We start from the raw sequence: 17,635 nt of genomic DNA on the forward strand, positions 1-17,635 counted from the left end.
TTTTATTTTATTTTATTTTTTTTTTTTTTTTACTTTTATTTAATGCATATAAATTTCCAAAGTACGACTTATGGATTACAATGGCTTTCCCCCCATACCGTCCCTCCCACCCACAACCCTCCCCTTTCCCACTCCCTCTCCCCTTCCATTCACATCAAGATTCATTTTCGATTATCTTAATATACAGAAGATCAGCTTAGTATACATTAAGTATGGATTTCAACAGTTTGCTCCCACACAGAAACATAAAGTGAAAAATAATAGATGATTTTTTAAAATGATGATGAAATCAGATTAGACCTATTGTCATGTTTAATCCCAGTGAGAGTCAAGTTGGGAATTGTATTTTAAACCTCCATTAAGTTAGATCCTTTGACATCAATTTATAGGTCACTATTTATGATATTCACCATTCAAAAATACAGTTACTTTCTTGTTTCAACTTTAAAGAAAGAAATATAACTGAAAATTAAAACAGTTCAGTTATATGCAAAAATTTCATTGGTTTAGTCAAAAATGACAAGGGGCAATATGGGCTTAACAGTTATAGTTTCTGAGGTTGGAAAATGGGATTTAGAAAATTACCAAGTTCCTCGGCAAATTCTAATAGGAGTACTAATACAATTGCAAATCTGGTTGTTTTAAAGCAGATATTAATCATTTCCTTCTAGTATAGGTAATCAGAAAAGTTATTCCCCTGCCCCACATGTCCCTCTTATATTGCTGATAGAATTTATAGGCAAAGCTTGATTTGAGTCCAAGGTCTGTAATTTGAGGCCTGTCACTTAGCCAGCCCTGCTTAGTGTCTGTTTCTCCTCTGTAAAATGGGAGAATGCCTTCTGCTCATTTCACTGAGTAATGAAGATCAAATAAGGTCATGTCCGTGAAAGTGCTTTATAAACTGGTAAAGCATGTAGCTTACATAATGCTTGTTCCCATTCATCTGTCAGATCTGCCTCTTTCTGTTTGTTAGGTCGCTGGTGAGGGTAGCATGACAGCCAGAACTACCTCTGTAATGTGTACTGCCTCTTAGGATTAAGTATTTGTTTTATACTTGCTCTAGGGAGTGGATAGTTTTACATTTTGCTGTTTTCATCCTCTAATTTATTTTGTCTGTTAGTAAAGTAGTAATATATTCATTGTAGAGAGACTAAAAAATAGAAATCAACAACAAACTTAGCTGTCTAAATGCAAAAAATGTGTTTTTGTATAATTTTAAAACAAAAATTTAATTATGTTGAACATGTCTCTTGTTTTTATTTGACATTTAATACATCATTCCATATAGCTTAATTTTGTTAGATAATATTTTAATGGCCATAATATATCATAATTTATTTAATTAGTTTTAATTATTTTATTTTGACATTGAATGATATTTATAAATTTTTCTGTTAGCAATAATATGAATATCCTTATGGTCAAATATTTGTATAAATCCTTCATAGGTTATTTATTTATTTATTTTTGAGTAGGAGAAATCTTGGGCAACTATGACATCAAATAACATTGATGGGCATTTGACTTTTTTTTTTTACAACTTCATTGAATTTCAGTTGATAAGTAATAAACTGCACATATTTAAGATGTATACTTTGATATATTTTGACATATATGTACATCTGTGAAACTATTACTGCATTTAAGCCAACATCCAGGGCTAGCTGTTAAACCTAGCAGTTAAGATGCCCACATTGTGTATCAGGGTACCTGGGTTCAAACCCTGCTCCGATTCCGGACTCCAGCTTCCTGCTGCTGCAGATACTGGGAAGCAGCGGTAATGGCTGAAGTAATTGAGGTCCTGTCATCCATGCAGAAGACTTGAATTGAGTTTCCAGCTTGAGTCTTTAGCCCAGCTCAGTCCTTACCATTGCAGGCGTTTGGGTAGTGGGCCAAGAGATGAGATCTCTCTGTCTCTCTCTCCATCTCTTTTTCAGCCTCTCAGACAATTAACTAAAAGATAACATCTATATATAGTCCTTCCCTTTTAAATTCTCCATCCCCAGCTACCCCACTGATTTGTTTTCTTTCACTATTGATTAATTTTCATTTTCTAGAATTTTATGCAGATGGAATCTACAACTGAGAATGTTTGTAAGAGAGAAATTATAGCTTTTATTTTTCCTTCCTTTTTTTCTTTATTGGAAATATACCTTCAGGAAAATTTAGACTTTTTGGTTGTAAATTGATTGAATTAATCTGACAGAACACTATTAAGATGAAAAAATTTACAAAGGTTATTAAGTACATCCTAGCAACCCTAAGCCTTTTTTGTAGTTTACTTTGTTGAAGCATCTACTTTTTATCAGTTAAGTAATTGTATTATCTGGAACACAAAAATCTGTTGCTTTCCTTTAACAAAACAGTATTCATAAAAGCTTTGTATTTCCCTGTCAAATGACTTAACTTTTGCATTAAACTTGAACAAGAAAAGATTCTTGAATACATTTACCGAACTTAGAAAAGGTATTCTAGAATCTGGCTTGGAATAGTTGCCAAACTATCTTTTTCCTTTTCTTAAGATGCATACTTGACTAACGCAGGACTGGGGAATCTGAAGACTCCAGATGACATCAGAGCTACTTTTCAACAGCCTTCTCAGTTTCCTTTCACAGAAAGCAGAGGCTTAAACCTTGGAGTGACGGTGAGAATATTTTTTTTATTTCTTCAGGCTTAATCATTGTGATTTTGATATATTTCTGAAAATTCTATGTTATAGAATTATAAATTCTTATATAATTATAAATTATAATCATCAAATGTGTATTATGTGCTTTTATCAATGCAGATTATTTCATTGGACTATTGGTTAAAAAATAAGATACAGTCCTACTTTAAGGAACTTACAGGGAAAGGATAAATGTAGATAAATAAATGTAGTCAAACAGTAAAAGATTAAAATTTCCTTAAGAAAAACACAGCAGATATTCTTAAGAGTTAAATGTGTAGATTACTTCTGGTTGAAGAGATTGGGAAGCTTAAAAGAAGAGATTATATTTGTGTGGGTGGTACTTACTTTTACCAGAAATCAGAGAAATTGGATAGTTAATACAAAATGTGAAGTAGCAATCATTTCAGATAAAAATTAATTATATAGTATCTTGAGGAAATGTGGAAGGATGTTTGGTTGTTATGAGTTTGTTATGGTATAGGTCAGTGATTACTTCTGGAATTATGTGAAATGGTTACTCTTCCAAGGCAAAGACTATACTAGCATCTGAGAAGTGATACAATAATTGGTTCAAATCAACACCACTAGGTGCGCAGTGCAAGGAGAGAGCAGAGTGAGTGGTTAATTCTACTTGGATTAACACTCCTGTTTTCTAGTCTTTCTGCAACCTAAGTGAATTTGTCACGTCATGTTTGTCATGCTTGTTTCTGAGCAGAAGCAAACCAGGTGAACTAGGTAAAGGCACAGGTAACTGCAAAAAGGCACAGTGAATGGTTATTCTTCTCATAATTAACTGTGATTAATACCTCTTTCAGGTATTTACCTGAAAACTCTGATCAGAAGAGAGAGCAGGTGGAGCATCCTGAAATTCTGGGTGTTCTAATTCACTAGGATGTTTCAAAACGGGCTTGGGAACTCAGCCAAATTTGCACTTTACCTGCAGGCATAATATGGTTGTCACAGTGATAGTACCTAATCCTTTTTCTGCACTATTTTGGTTATGTTAAGAAAACTTAGCGATGGGGTTATTTTAATCATTCCACTTAACTGCTTTGGCTTTTCTTGTAATTTCACCAAGAAAAATCTCTAAAACATTACTTGTCAAAAACAATTGTATAAAATTGTTGTTAATTCTTTGGTTGCTCTGCATTTTTTTTTTACAACTATTCACATATTTTTACCTCTAAGTTAGAATTGTAAATACACTAGACTTTTATTTAGAAATACTAAAATTTCTTTTATTCAGCTGTAATTATGTGTTAAGAAATGATTGATAATCTTATATTTGCTTTCATGGGGTCGGTGTTTGGGACCCAGCAGATTAAGTTACTTCTTGCGATGCCACATTGCATAGTGTAGTGCCGGTTCAAGTCCCTGCACCTATGTTTCTGTTTCTGATCTGGCTTCCTGCTAATGCTTCTTTGGAAGCTGCAGATAATGGGCCCATATTACCCACTTGGAAGACCTGGATGGAATTCCTTTTCCAGCTCTGACAGGGGTGTTTAGGGAGTAAAGAAGTGGATGGAAGATTATTCTCCGTGTGTGTGTTTCTCTTTGTTTCTTTTTTCTCTCTCTCTTGCTCTTATTCTCTGGTCCTCTTTCAAATGATGAAAATAAATAAACTTTTTTTTAAGTTCATGGAAAATTTAAGCAATAAGTTGATTTTTTAAAATCTTTTATATTTGGAAAAATATAGTTGATATTGAACCCTGTTTATCAACTTTTAATTTTTTTTTAAAGATTCATTCATTTATCTGAAAGGCAGAGCTACAGAGAGGCAGAGGCAGAGAAAGAGAGGTCTTCCATCTGCTGGCTTACTCCCCAGATGGCTGCAACAGCCAAAGCTATGCCAATCTGAAGCCAGGAGCCAAGAGCCTCCTCTGGATCCCCAACATGGGTGCAGGGGCTCAAGAATTTGGACCATTCTCCACTGCTTTCCCAGGCCACAGCAGAGAGCTGGGTGGGAAGTGGAGCAGCTGGGACTCGAACCTGCACCCATATGGGATGCCGGCACTGCAGTGGAGATGTGCACTGGCCCCCTAAAGTTTTATAAAAAAGAACATTATAACCAGGCATACTCCTGTTAACACTTCTGCCCCTTGCCCCGTGATATAGTTTGTTGTTCTTAATTTTTCAGCATCCTTGTTCTACTGAGTAATCAGAATGGTAAGCAACAATCACTCATGGCATATGAGTAAATATGTAAATGAGTTATTCTTAGACATGATCAAAGATTTTTCTTTCAGATTAACAAAAGTTATTTAGAAGGTACAGTGAAAAACTTTGAAAACATAACACTGTATTATTAGTGGAGATTTTCTAAATTCTTTACATATATTCAAAAACGATTTAAGATTTTAAAAGGAATTATGCCAAGTTTCTGTTGTCTAAGGTCGTTCTTCCTTTGAAATGAGGAGCTCATGATCAGTTAGTTGGAATATGTTGGGTCAAAGTATATGAATTTTTTTCAGTACCCTTCCATTAGCCAGTGGATTATGTCTCCAAGAGGGAGATCTCTGGTATGTATCTCAGGAGACTACTAGTTGACAGTTGGAGATTCTCGACTAACATGCTTTACTGTAGTTTGTTACACATCCATATTCTAAAAAGTCTTGTTATACTTTTAAGTACAGTAATGTCCTTTTGAATGAAAGTCCAAAGAAAGTATTGGAAAAATGAATTTGATTACTTATACTTTGAAACCACATAAAACATGAAGTGTTTATAAAGCTTTTTAGTGTTTCAGACCAGATTTCCCTTGCTTACTTGTTAGCTTCCCCTTTTGAAAGAAATGGAAGTCATTGTAGGTATTAACTAACAAATTCATGTTTTATTTTATTTTATTTTATTTGACTCCATATACTCTGTATGTTTGCTCATATCAGTGTGTAACATTTATTAGCTAATTTTGACGAAACTGATGATACAAAAGCAATGAATAACTTGGATAGAATTAGGTAAATTAACTGTAAACCAATTTAGCTTAAGCCTCCGAATATATCAACTTTTTCACTAAATGGAATTTTTATTGTTATATGTCATAACTTTTGTCTGTGGAATGTTCTTTACTGTTTTTTTTTTTTTTCCCAGTTTGATTGAATTGTTATGATTTCAACAGATGTCTTGAAATTCACTGGAAAATTTTGTTAAAATTTTTGTGTTCAACAAACAAATATCTATAAAGATACGAAAATAGACAATAAAGAAGGCTAATTTTTGTAAAGTAGGCATTAGTAATGCCTTCCCCAAACTTTATAAAACTCTCCTGAAAAGTACAGTGGTCCCCTGTTAAAGCACAGATAGTATTAAACCGTATATAGTACTGTTTTGTTAAGTACATGCATTCTATGAAAAAGTTTAATTTAGACATATCTAAGTAATTGACAATAATAATAAAACAGGACAGTTATCATAGTATGTTATAATAAAAGGTATGTGAATATGGTGTTTCTCTCTGCAATCTTACTGTATAATTGTGCTAACATGGGTTAACCACAGATGATTAAAACCGTGGAAAGTGAAACCATGGTTAAGAAAAACTACTGTAATGTATGTTGTGTTTAAAATAAAAACACTTTGTAAACAGTGCTTAAAATTATAAGTTTTTAGTGGAACAGTGGTACTACTAGTGAAACCAAGGTCATCTTAGTTGGAATTAGTTGCCATATATCAACTTGGCTTTGTGATGGGGATATCCCTGACTGGGAAACTTGGCTATGAAAATCTGGATGCTTGGGTCAAAATTGTTAGTTTTCAACATCGCTTCCATTCTATCCATTTTTTAAAAATTTTTAAAAATTTTACTTAAGTTATACAAGTTTCATGTATTTCATACATACAGATTTAAGAACATAGTGACACTTCCACTCCTACCCTCCCTCCTGCACATGCTCCAACCTTTCCTCCTCTTCCCTCTCACATTCCCACTCCTAATTTTTACAAAGATCTATTTTCAGTTTCCTTTATGATTGTATAGTTAACCCTGCACTAAGTAAAAGAGTTCAACAAGTGGTATGAAGAAAAAAAAAAAACACTGTTCCTCAATGGACGAGACAGGGCTTTAAACAATCATTGAATCTCAAAATGTCTATTTCATTCCAATTCATTACATTTAGATACTCCATTACTTAAATCAGGGAAAACATACAGTATCTGTCTTTTTGTGACTGGTTTATTTCACTAAGTATAATGGTTTCCAGTTGTGTCCATCTTGTTGCACAGAGCAGGATTTTTTTTTTTAACAGCTGAGTAGTACTTCATAGTGTATATATACCTTAATTTCTTTTCCAGTAAACAGTTGGTGGACAGCTGGGTTGATTCCATATCTTAGCTGTTGTGAATTGTGCTGCATTGAACAAGAGGGTATAGATAAATCTTTTATATGCTGATTTCTTTTGGTTTGGGTAAATTCCCAGGAGTTGGATGGCTAGATCATATGGTAGGTATATATTCAGATTTCTGAAGTATCTCCATACTGTCTTCCACATTGGCTGCTCCAGTTTACATTTCCACCAATAGTGGTCCAGAGTACCTTTTTCCCCACATCCTCTCTAGCATTTGTTGTTTGTTGATTTCTGTATGAGAGCCATTCTAACTGGAGTGAGGTGAAACCTCATTGTGGTTTTCATTTGCATTTACCTGATAGCTAGTGATCCTGAGCATTTTTTTGTGTCTCTTGGTCATTTGAATTTCCTCTCTTGAAAAATACCTGTTCAAGTTCTTTACCCATTTCTTAACTGTATTGATTATTTTGTTGTTGTTGAATTTCTTGACCTCTTTATAGATTGTGGATGTTAACCCTCTGTCAGTTGTGTAGTTTGTAGATATATCTCCCCTTCTGTCAGTTGCCTCTTCACTTTGCTGAGTGTTTATTTTGCAGTGAAGAAGCTTCTCAGCTTGATGTAATTCCATTTGTCAATTTTGGCTTTGATTGCCTCTGCTTCTGGGTCTTTTCCAAGAAGTTTTTGCCTATGCTGATGTCTTTCAGAGTTTCCTGAATGTTCTCTAGTAAATTAATTATATCCAGTTATAGATTTAGGTCTTTGATCCATTTTGAATGGATTTTTCTATAAGGTTTAAGGTATGAGTCTAGATTCATACTTCTACATGTGGAGATCTGTTTTTCCCAGCACCATTTGTTAAAGACACTGTCCTTGCTCCAGGGATTGATTTAGCGCCTTTGTCAAAGATAAGTTGGTTGTAGATGCATGGATTTATTTCTGGAGTTTCTATTCTGTTCCATTGGTCTACAAGTATGTTTTTGTGCCAGTTCCATGCTATCCACTCTTAATTCCTGTTCTCACAGCCAGTCATGGCAGCCCTGTCATTTCTTATCTAGAGCTCTTGTACGGTTGAGCCTGTTTTAGTGATGTCCTTATTCCATTCTATCACAGCTGGTAGGTTTTCCTACAGTGCTAATTTATTTGTGTTACTTCTCTGATCAAAAGTAATTTAGTGTTTCTAATAGCATAATGACACTACGAAACCAATGGCCTTCCTTAATTAACCCTAACGTAGAATGCTAAACATTAATATAAGTAACATTTCTTCTGAATTTGATCTCTTTTAAAGTGTTGACTCGCCTTAAGTCTCTTACTTAATACATTAATTGATATAACTAACATAATTTAGGGAGGAAAATCCCTACTAAGTCTCCAAATCAATTCAGGTTTTTTTCCTATTCCATGGAAGGTTTCAAATTAAGTGATTAAAATAATTTTAAAATGTGTTGATCCAACCGTCAACTCACTTTCTCTTCTTACATAGACCTAGGTCTTTTTCATTGGAAGTAACTGGTGAACTCGATATTCTCCTTCAATGCCTGTTACATTTGCCCTTCAACCATGTGGCTTGCAGTTTGTAATTTTGAAATTGGTGGGATTTTAACAGAAGAGTTTACTATGCATTTTATTTAGATAACTAAAATTTCCCCATTCTGGCTTAGAGATACACAAATTTATTTTCAAACCCCCATTTATTTCCTTTTTTGTATTTTACTTATAAAAAGGTTGTTACAATCTGTGCAGGCTTCTAGCTTGAAGCTTTATCTCCTGCTGTTGCCACCTCTCTTCCTCCTCCTCCTGCCATATTGCAACTTGTCCTCCAAGCTAATGCTTCTCAAACTATCTGCAATGAAGGACCAATTTTTGTTTGCATGTTTTCATATCACTTTATTTTTGTAATTTTTATTGTTTTTAAAAAGCTTCTTTGTACAACAGATTGGAAATTAGGAAAAAAACCCACACAGAATAGTAAGTTCAAACTTTCATCATTAAATTCAGTGGACATCAGATGAGTCTGTCACATTCTATGAAAGTTTCTAATTACTGTCGATAAAGTTTCTAGAAGTGTGGCTGCTGTATTTTCTTGCTTGGGCTAATACACCACCCTGTAGCTTTTTTTCCAACTGGCAAAGCCTTGTTTATTCCTAGACTTGATTCTCATGCCTCCTCTGTAGGATTGCCTTTATTAAGAACAGTGCCCAGTGTAACTGGGCTCACAGGCAAAACATGCAGATTAGAAAGCCCCTTTTTCTTAATCTCATAAGAACTTTCCCTATTTTCACCAAAGATTTTGAAAACTTTCCTTAGAAGGGAAAAGTTGTAGTCTGGCATTCAGAAAAATTGCCAAGTTCAAAATGAGACCAAATTAGAGTAAATTCAAAAGTAGGAAATAATGCAGAATTTCAAAGTTGGTATTTTAAATAAACCACCAGTTTGATGTATCAATATATTAACTTCATGTCCTCTTAAACACAGCTTTGGATCTTATTTTGAAAGTGACCAATATATAAAAATGGCCAATAAAGTTATACACAGGTCTTGTCTTTAGTAATGAAATTTAGTTTTCTCTGAAATGGTTTAGTTTGTCAAGGAACAGTTGGATTGACCACCAACATTTGGTGGCAAGGAGGAAAGAGACCACCTGTGTACTTTTGGCCAAATTTAATTGTGGATTATGAGTGGAGAACATTGTGAATCACTTTCTGCCTCAGGTGACCTGCATTCTCTGTCTTGTGGGGGCTAGTGGAACCCCACGGTGGTTGTTTTCAATCATGATCATGGACCGTGGTATCAACTGCTGCATGGTTCTGAGAAAAATAAATTTATGAAGTAAAAATGAGAAAGGAAGGAAGGAAAAAAGGAACAGTCCTGACTTGTCATCTAGTCTTTTCCCCCAAAATCTTTCTTTCAATACTTTTTCCACCTAGTTCGTGCCTTTTTGCTAGGATCTATAATGTTGATTCTGTGATTTCCTTACAGCCTTGTGAGCCTGGTAAGGGCTATTTTATCACTTAGTTATACTGATAGTTTCAGTTTTTACCATAAAACAACTTAAAACGAACATTTGTGAATTTGCTACTTCTTGAATGGTAAATTCAGAATAATAGTGACTATGCAAAGATGGGACATAGTTCATATCCTCCTCACTCTAATAAAATAATTCTCCTCATTCCCCACCTGTGTCTTGGATGTATTTCTACACAAAGAACACTGTTTATCTGGCATAGTTGTAGTGGAAATCCTTGAAATTATGAAGTAGACATTTTAGTTGGCGACAACTAGAATAGCACTTCATGACTGCTTAGTGGATCAGCAGCAGTTCTCAGTTTTCTTGTTCTCAGGACCCTTTATATTCTGAAATTACTGAGAACCCAAGAAAGTTTTTATTTAAAAGAATCATATCAACTATATTATAAATTTAAACTGAGGAAAGAATTTTAAGCATAAGAATGCACAGGGATGTATTCCATTCTCATCAAAACAGTGACAGATACAGAGGATACATCACAAAGTTTAGAGGGAGTGGATAAGTATTTTGTTGTAAAACACTTTGAAATCCATTAGTTTTTTTTGTTTGTTTTTCATAATATACATTTCCATGAACTTTCTGAAGACCCCTTATATTTGTAGATTTCAAATTGTTTTTCCACCAAAATAAACTTTACCTTTTTACATTCCATTTCCCATGAACTTTTTGAAGTGCCCCCCACACAGCCTCTAGACAACCTCCCCTGATTAGCCATGAAAGAAAGATAACAAAAAAGCAGATGATAATTCAGTATTCTGAGAGAAGTCTCAACCTCATGGACCTCCTAACTAGGTCATGGGAACCCGCTGGCTCTCTGGACCACACTGTGAAAACTGCTGCTTAAAGGAATTAACTTGTTTAAAGACCACAAAATATTCTGTACTTTTATTTCAACAATGTTGTAATCTAGATTTTGTTTGTAGATTATGTTTTTAAAAAAAATTTATGAAGCTTATCATGTTACCCACCCTTCTATTAATGTCTAGACATAGAATGTGCTGGAACTTTACCATTGTTGTCTTGGCAGCTGTGAGACAGAGAGATGCTTACTCGAGGAGAAGTCATTTTATTTGTGGATACGCAGTAAAGTCGTTCTTAGTTGTGCCCTGTCAGTAACCCTGGCTTTCAAGTCATAGCCCTTTTTACAGTTTCTGAACCTCCAAATGTTGCTCCGGTGATGATTCTCCCTGCTCTGGGTTTTAGAGGTTTAGTCATTTTCTCAGAATAAAGTGGGCATCTTCCTTGAGGGGAGTGAATTAGCTTCCCTTTGAGTTTTCCTTCTTCTCTCCTTTGTGTGACCTTCCCCTCTACTTGCCTCAACCTGATCCCTGATGCTGGCGCTCCTTTTCTGAGAGTACAGTCTGCTCTCTGGCAGATATTTTCTTGGCCCTAGTGACTTCTGTTCTTTTTCACTCCCTACCCTCATACTTTGGCTGATACTCTGTTAAATTCTTTCTGAGGTCTTAGCAGGACAGTCAGTCTCCAGAGTATTTGACGACTCTTCAAATTACACAGCACTAGGTCTTCCCTGAGAGTTCTGGGAATGTATAGTGTACCTTTCAGCTGGATGGGAATACCAAGATGGATGCTAGTTCAGTCTCTTGATTCACCAACAGCTGAATATTCTTTTACCTCGTTTTATTGTGTGATGATGTCATGGGGTTAGCTGGAATTAGTATCATCATGAGTGATAATCTAGAAGCACAAAGCCAGTAGAATGCTGAGGAGTTTTTATTTTTTAATTCTGTGTCCTAAACACCGTAGGCACTCAATAAATGTTTACTGAGTTAATTTTTTTCTCATTAGTGTTAGATGAAACTCTTAGCTCCAGCTACCACTCCATGATTTAAACCAGAAGTCTCTCCCTTATAGCCAGGAGAAATAAGCCATCACACTGCTCTGCAAGAGTGTATGCTATTGTCTTGAGAAGTACAAGCTTTACCTAATAACTTAATGAAGATTGATATTCAAAATGTATAAAATTCAGATTTCAAACAGGCTCCCATTCTGTCTCTCTTCCATACCTTTATAAGAGTTACTGATATTCTCGAAACTTTGTATATTTCAACAGTGTTTTACAAACCTAGGCTGGAGACACAAGAATTGTTCTGATTTAATGGTTACTATTCAATAACACACACCTTTATAGAACTGTAAGTATTTATGCTTCACAAATTGCTTTCTGAATATTCAAACCAACCTTCTTGGGTTCAGCGATGTCTTTTTCTTCAATTTTTCTTGCCCCCACCCTCTCTTGACCATGATTTTTTGTGTGTGTGTAACTGGACTACACGGTCTTGTCTTTTCTAAGCCATCAACAACTCCACAGCTTCTGTTTTTGTTTTCTAGTATGCTTCTAATCATACTATTGCCTACAAACCTTCCACTTCCACTGCCCACCAGATAAAGGCCATCTCCTTGGCATGACCTTGATTCCAAGTCCTTGGTCCCACTTGCATTTCCAGCCTAATCTCTGTCACTTTGGGACTATCTCCCTTCCTGTATCACAGTCAGTTCTTCCCTGCCTTGGAGTGCTATTTTGGTAGCCCAGATTGGCTGCCACTCCCTTGTGCCTGGAGAATCCGTACTGATTCCTTTAACTACTGCTGACCACCACCTGCACATACACACGTGAAGTAGAAACAATAGTTATAGCCAACTCTGTGTTCCTAGAGCACTTCCTGCCTATTTCAGTCATAGCACTTAATGCAATATGTACTTTTACTCCTTTCCCCCTGGTGACTAAAGAAGAAATTCACATCTGCTGTATACACTCTTGTTTTTATCCATTCACTAGGCATTTAACTTTTTTCTTGTCTTTTTCAAGAAAGCAGATACTGAATTCAGGTGCGTAAAAGTGTGGCTGTTGTTGCTCAGTATTTATCTTGAATTTATTTGATCTTTTTATAAAAGACTAATTTGCAGCCTATTGTACCTTAATTATCTCCATACTTCACATTAATACTCAAATTTAGAATCAGTCATTACATACCTGATATCTGATAATGACAAACCATCATTTAGATGCAGACATTGATTTTAGGACATTGCATTTTAAGTATTATAGCTGTTCATTGTTTGCTGAGAACTAGGACTGTTTTGTCTTTTTGTTGTTGTTCTAGAATAGTGATTTTAAAACTTGTCTACAGTAGCCACTAAATTAATTTTGAGGCCATTGCTAGGAAAGTATCTTAACCTGTTTTCTCTTGCTGTAACAAAATACTTAAGATCTACTAACTAATAAAGAAGGGAAATTCATTTATCTTATGGTTCTGGAGTCTGGGAGGTTCCAGAGCGTGGTGCCAGCATCTGCTAGACGTCTGATGAGGACCTTCTTGCTACATCATAGCATGGCAGACAGAAGAAGTACGCCAGCTCAGACTGTCTTCCTTTTTTATAAGCCCCACCTTCATGACTTCAGCTAATCTTAGTTACCTCCAAAGGGCCTCATCTGCAAACACCACTGTCATATGAATTTGGGGATTAAGTTTCCAGTTGCATGAATTTCAAAACCATAGCAACTCTCCACAAGCATTAATACTTTCTCATAGTCCTTGTATTGGAAATGTTAAAACCCAATCATAAAATGTCATGCTAATTTCTTAAAACATTACTTTATCTTATTTTGGTTATGTTTATTTCCACTTGTCTAATGATTTTCCCCCTTCTCTTAACAGCCTGTTCCCTCATGTTAGGAAGGAGGAATGTAGTAAACACGTGGTATAACTTACCTATGTCAGTTTCAGTAGGCTATATGCAATGTCCATGAAGTGACTTAATCAGCTCATAGCTTATTTTTTTTTAAATAAGATTTTTTGAGATTAATGTTACGGAAATATATCCCTAGTGTAGCATGTCACTACTACAAGTCTAAAAGATACAAGTAGAGGTTAAAATTTGCATTTACTACACTAAAATATGGTCGTGAAATAATAATTCTTTAATAAGCACATGGAAGGGTTGTTTACTTTTGAGAACTAATAGCTGCCCCATCCTTTGTGATCACTTGTTTACATAATTTGTTATGAAAGAATGCTTCGAGGTGAACCATCTCTCCAGAATGCTTGTGATTTGTGCTGTTTCGCTTGGGAAGGGTTAATAGAAGAAAACATCCTGTCAAAGACCTTGTTTTTAATTTTGCTTCTCACACTGGCACAGATCCTGCTAAGAGCAGCCCAGATTAGTTCAGAAAACCTTTGAAGAGATTTAAGATGTCCTTCAGCCAGTTTGAAGGTTTTTGTCTTGCAAATCCAGTACAAGGGCGCCTGCAGGCATCTCGACCCTTGCTGTGCTGCTGATGCAGCTCAAGGTCACACTAACCCGCCCTGTGACATTCAACAACAAAAAAAAATTATGCGGTGAAACTGCTTCAGCATTCAGCCAACCAACAACTTCCTTCGTGAGGAACTCAGGAAGAAGTCTTTTTCCCCCCTCTTTTTCTTTTTTTGGGGGCTCTGTGAATTTTTGCTGTAGGAAATAATCCCGGATTTCTGGTGTGTGTGATGACAAGGTCATTTCTTAATTAGAACACATGTAAAGAACAAAGCTAAATGGCTTCAAAACAGCTTTGTAGTTGATGGAGAGGATTTAAATTATTTAAAGAGATAGTCACCCATGTATGATGGAAGCTGAATTTTAAAGGCATTAACTCTTTCATTCCTGTCTGCTTCTGCTTCTTTGGAATTCCTTGTCTGACTTTAGAGAGTCGATTGACTTATTATTTGCTTATTTTTGCAAAAGGGTAAAAAACATAATTTATAAATAAAATTTTGGCTAAACTTTTAAGGAAGTTTTCGTCCATGTCATTTATTTCTTGGAAATTTTATCAAATAGCTTAAGTTAGGAACCAGAGATTCCCTGTACACTTTTCCTTCTGGCAACTATGATTTATTTATAATGTGTGGGAGAGGGGTGAGTATAGTGCTTTTTTATGGCCTTGCCTTCTCTTTCTCATTCTTACCCATTTATGCTGTAGAGGTCTGGTGAAGTGATTTACCCCTGCATCTTTAGAAACTACAGCACATACTCAGGTTTCTCAACTTGCAAAATATTAGTATAGAAGACGTGTTTTTTTTCTAAGGAAAAAATTATTTTGAAATAGTCTTTTAAGAGAGTTGTTTCTGAACTTACATGACATCCTAAGGCACGGTGAAACCATGTCCTTAAACACATGATGGCCATCCTGGATTTGCTCTCCTTTGAGGGACTTGTTTCCCAGTGTAAATCCTCCCTCATTGCCTGGAGCGACAAGTACCAGGTACATCAGTTGGATGGAGACCAAGTGAGTTGGCTTGCTCTCTATTCTGGAGCCTTAATGCACATCACCTTTGCAGGATTGAAGCAGAATAATCTAAGAGAGTGATTTTGTGGTTGACGTTTACATATTTATGTTATATATCGCAGTTATTTCTTTATACACAAAAATCACATCATGTGACTTCAGTATTATGATATTAGCAAAAGAGTTTTCTTAGAATTCGCAAGCAGTTGCTTTTTCAAATAGAGTTTTCCTTGTAAAAGGTGACTGAGATAGAATTAGGGCAGGTACTTTACAAAATGGATAGTATTTTAAATGTGATTATCAAAAGTGAGATTTTGGATTTTGCTTGTCACACTTAAAACATTGAAGTTTGAGGGTATAATATGTATAATATACAGATTTTGTAAGAAGAATTTAGAATTAACTAGATTTACTGTTCTGAAGGATTTTCTTCCTGTCAAAAAGCAATTTCTTTGGGTCCATGAAAGAAAGAGTATGTATACATTAAGATAGATATCTTTAGGAATGAGTATTTTAAAACATTTCAGCTTTGCAGAAAGAAAGTGTTGGAGGGGAAATCTCTATGCAAGGAAGTAGTTGGTGTGATTCAGTGCATCCTGCCCTTGCCTGGAGTCTAGTATGCCCTCAGTGTTATGTATGACCCCAGCTCACCTGCTAGTAATTTCTAATTTACTGTCCTAATTCATCGATTTGTTATCACTAATTGTTCTTCATTTACTTCTGTGTAGTTTCCAGTACCTAAAGGGTTGAAAGGTTGCTGTAATTGGCACCCGCAGCTGCTCTTTCTTTTGACAGGGGATAATTTTGCAGCCTATGCTTTGTGTGACAGCTGCCTAATTGGGCATTCTCCCCTTGTAGCAAGCCTGCCTCCTCCAGCCTCCCTGCTGACAAATGGTGGTGGATTATAGATGAGGACACGCTGACCCATTCGACCTTGCTGAGACAGCGGGGAGGGGCCTCCTGCTACTTGAGGGAAGCTTTAGGTCATTTAGAGGACAAGGTCATGAGCCAGGTGGAGAAATGACATGATATCACATGACAGTAGCCTGATGACATGGTCAGTGTGTCAAGGACAAATGCATCAGTATTGATTAAACATTATTGCAATACTTCATTGAATCGCTAGTATTTCTTAATTATTCCTACTGATTTTTTAAAGAAGAGAGTACATAATAAAACCTGTATTTTCACTGTGCTAAGGCAATGATTTACATGAAAGCAGAGCTGATTTAGAAAGTCTCCTAAGAAGTTTCTTGAATTATTTAGATTATTTTGTTATAATTATTATGTAGTTTGCACTCCTTTGACTATTAACACGTACCAAGAGTTGTTTGAAAATTAAGGCACGTGACTTAAGATGAGGTAATGTGTGATATTAAAAATATTTAACAACTTCTGGTATCACCCTACTCGTTGATTGGCATACTTTTTCATATTTTGAGTAAAGGAAAAATAAACCAACTGAAAATACCTGAATGAAAGGAACCTCAGAATTCTAGATTTATGAGATCAAAAGTATAACATTGCACTGCTGTAATTATAAAGTGTTAAAGTGCTTTTTAAAACATTTTTGAGACCTGCGACTGTTTTTAAGTAGATGGGATTATACTTAATGTAAACACTTAAAGGTAAATGGAAATCTCATGAACAAATTTTCATATTATTTCTGCATGCTTTTCTTGAAGAACAAGAGTTGAGCTATTCTGATAGATTTTTAAGTGTGAAATCTTAAGAATCTGTTGAGTTTATTAACCCTATGTGATTACTAAAAAGTGAGTTCATGTAAACTACACTGGATAGTACAATTTAGAAAAAAGATCTTGCTTTAAAAGCGTTGAACAGTTCAGTGCAGAGAATACTGATCATAATTCTCGTTTCTGGAAAAACAATTGTTATTGGATGCTATTGGATTTAAGACCTCGGTTCAACAGGAGGTAATTTTATACCGCTGAGATAAAGAAAAAAATCCACAAGGAGTGGTAAACTGTGATGAATTATTTCACTGGAGTAGACATGTCTGTATTTTCATGGCACCTGCGTGTGTGTGAGTATGTTTAATTTTGACTGAGCTGTGCATGTGTTTAGCTGCTCTCAAACCCTGACTCAGGCTTGGTGGAGGTTTAATCCTGTGCCCTTGTACACGTATACTTGATTAGTAGTTGTGGTTATCTCAGCAGAAGATATACCGCCCTCCTCCTTGTATTGGTCGGGACCTGGGCATTGGGGAGTCAAAGCAAAGGAGAAAGAAAAGAGATTTTTACATTAGTATTCTATGAAAGCCTTACTGTCTGCAGAACAAATTGATTGCTCCGGTGTACCTGTGCTTGGCACCACTGCTGTGAAAGAAAGGTAGGGCTGTAATCTGTTTTATT

The 17,635-nt window shown here is 35.6% G+C and overlaps 1 protein-coding gene and 1 long non-coding RNA gene across 3 annotated transcripts in view; one reads left to right on the plus strand and one right to left on the minus strand.

The window, feature by feature from the left end:
* The window catches only part of LOC138849256 (uncharacterized), a 35,977-nt gene continuing 18,342 nt past the window's right edge, over positions 1-17,635 (minus strand). The window contains exon 2 of the long non-coding RNA XR_011387789.1: positions 1-17,635. This exon is cut by the window's right edge and continues 13,692 nt beyond it. This is a non-coding gene — a long non-coding RNA (uncharacterized lncRNA).
* The window catches only part of NRIP1 (nuclear receptor interacting protein 1), a 54,553-nt gene continuing 39,440 nt past the window's right edge, over positions 2,523-17,635 (plus strand). For both annotated transcript variants that reach the window (XM_051859451.2, XM_070071916.1), the window contains exon 1: positions 2,523-2,644. The gene's annotated coding sequence lies outside the window, so the exon portion shown is untranslated. The remainder of the gene's footprint in view (positions 2,645-17,635) is intronic.

Source organism: Oryctolagus cuniculus, chromosome 4, assembly GCF_964237555.1.
Source record: "Oryctolagus cuniculus chromosome 4, mOryCun1.1, whole genome shotgun sequence".
Taxonomy (NCBI): Eukaryota; Metazoa; Chordata; class Mammalia; order Lagomorpha; family Leporidae; genus Oryctolagus; species Oryctolagus cuniculus.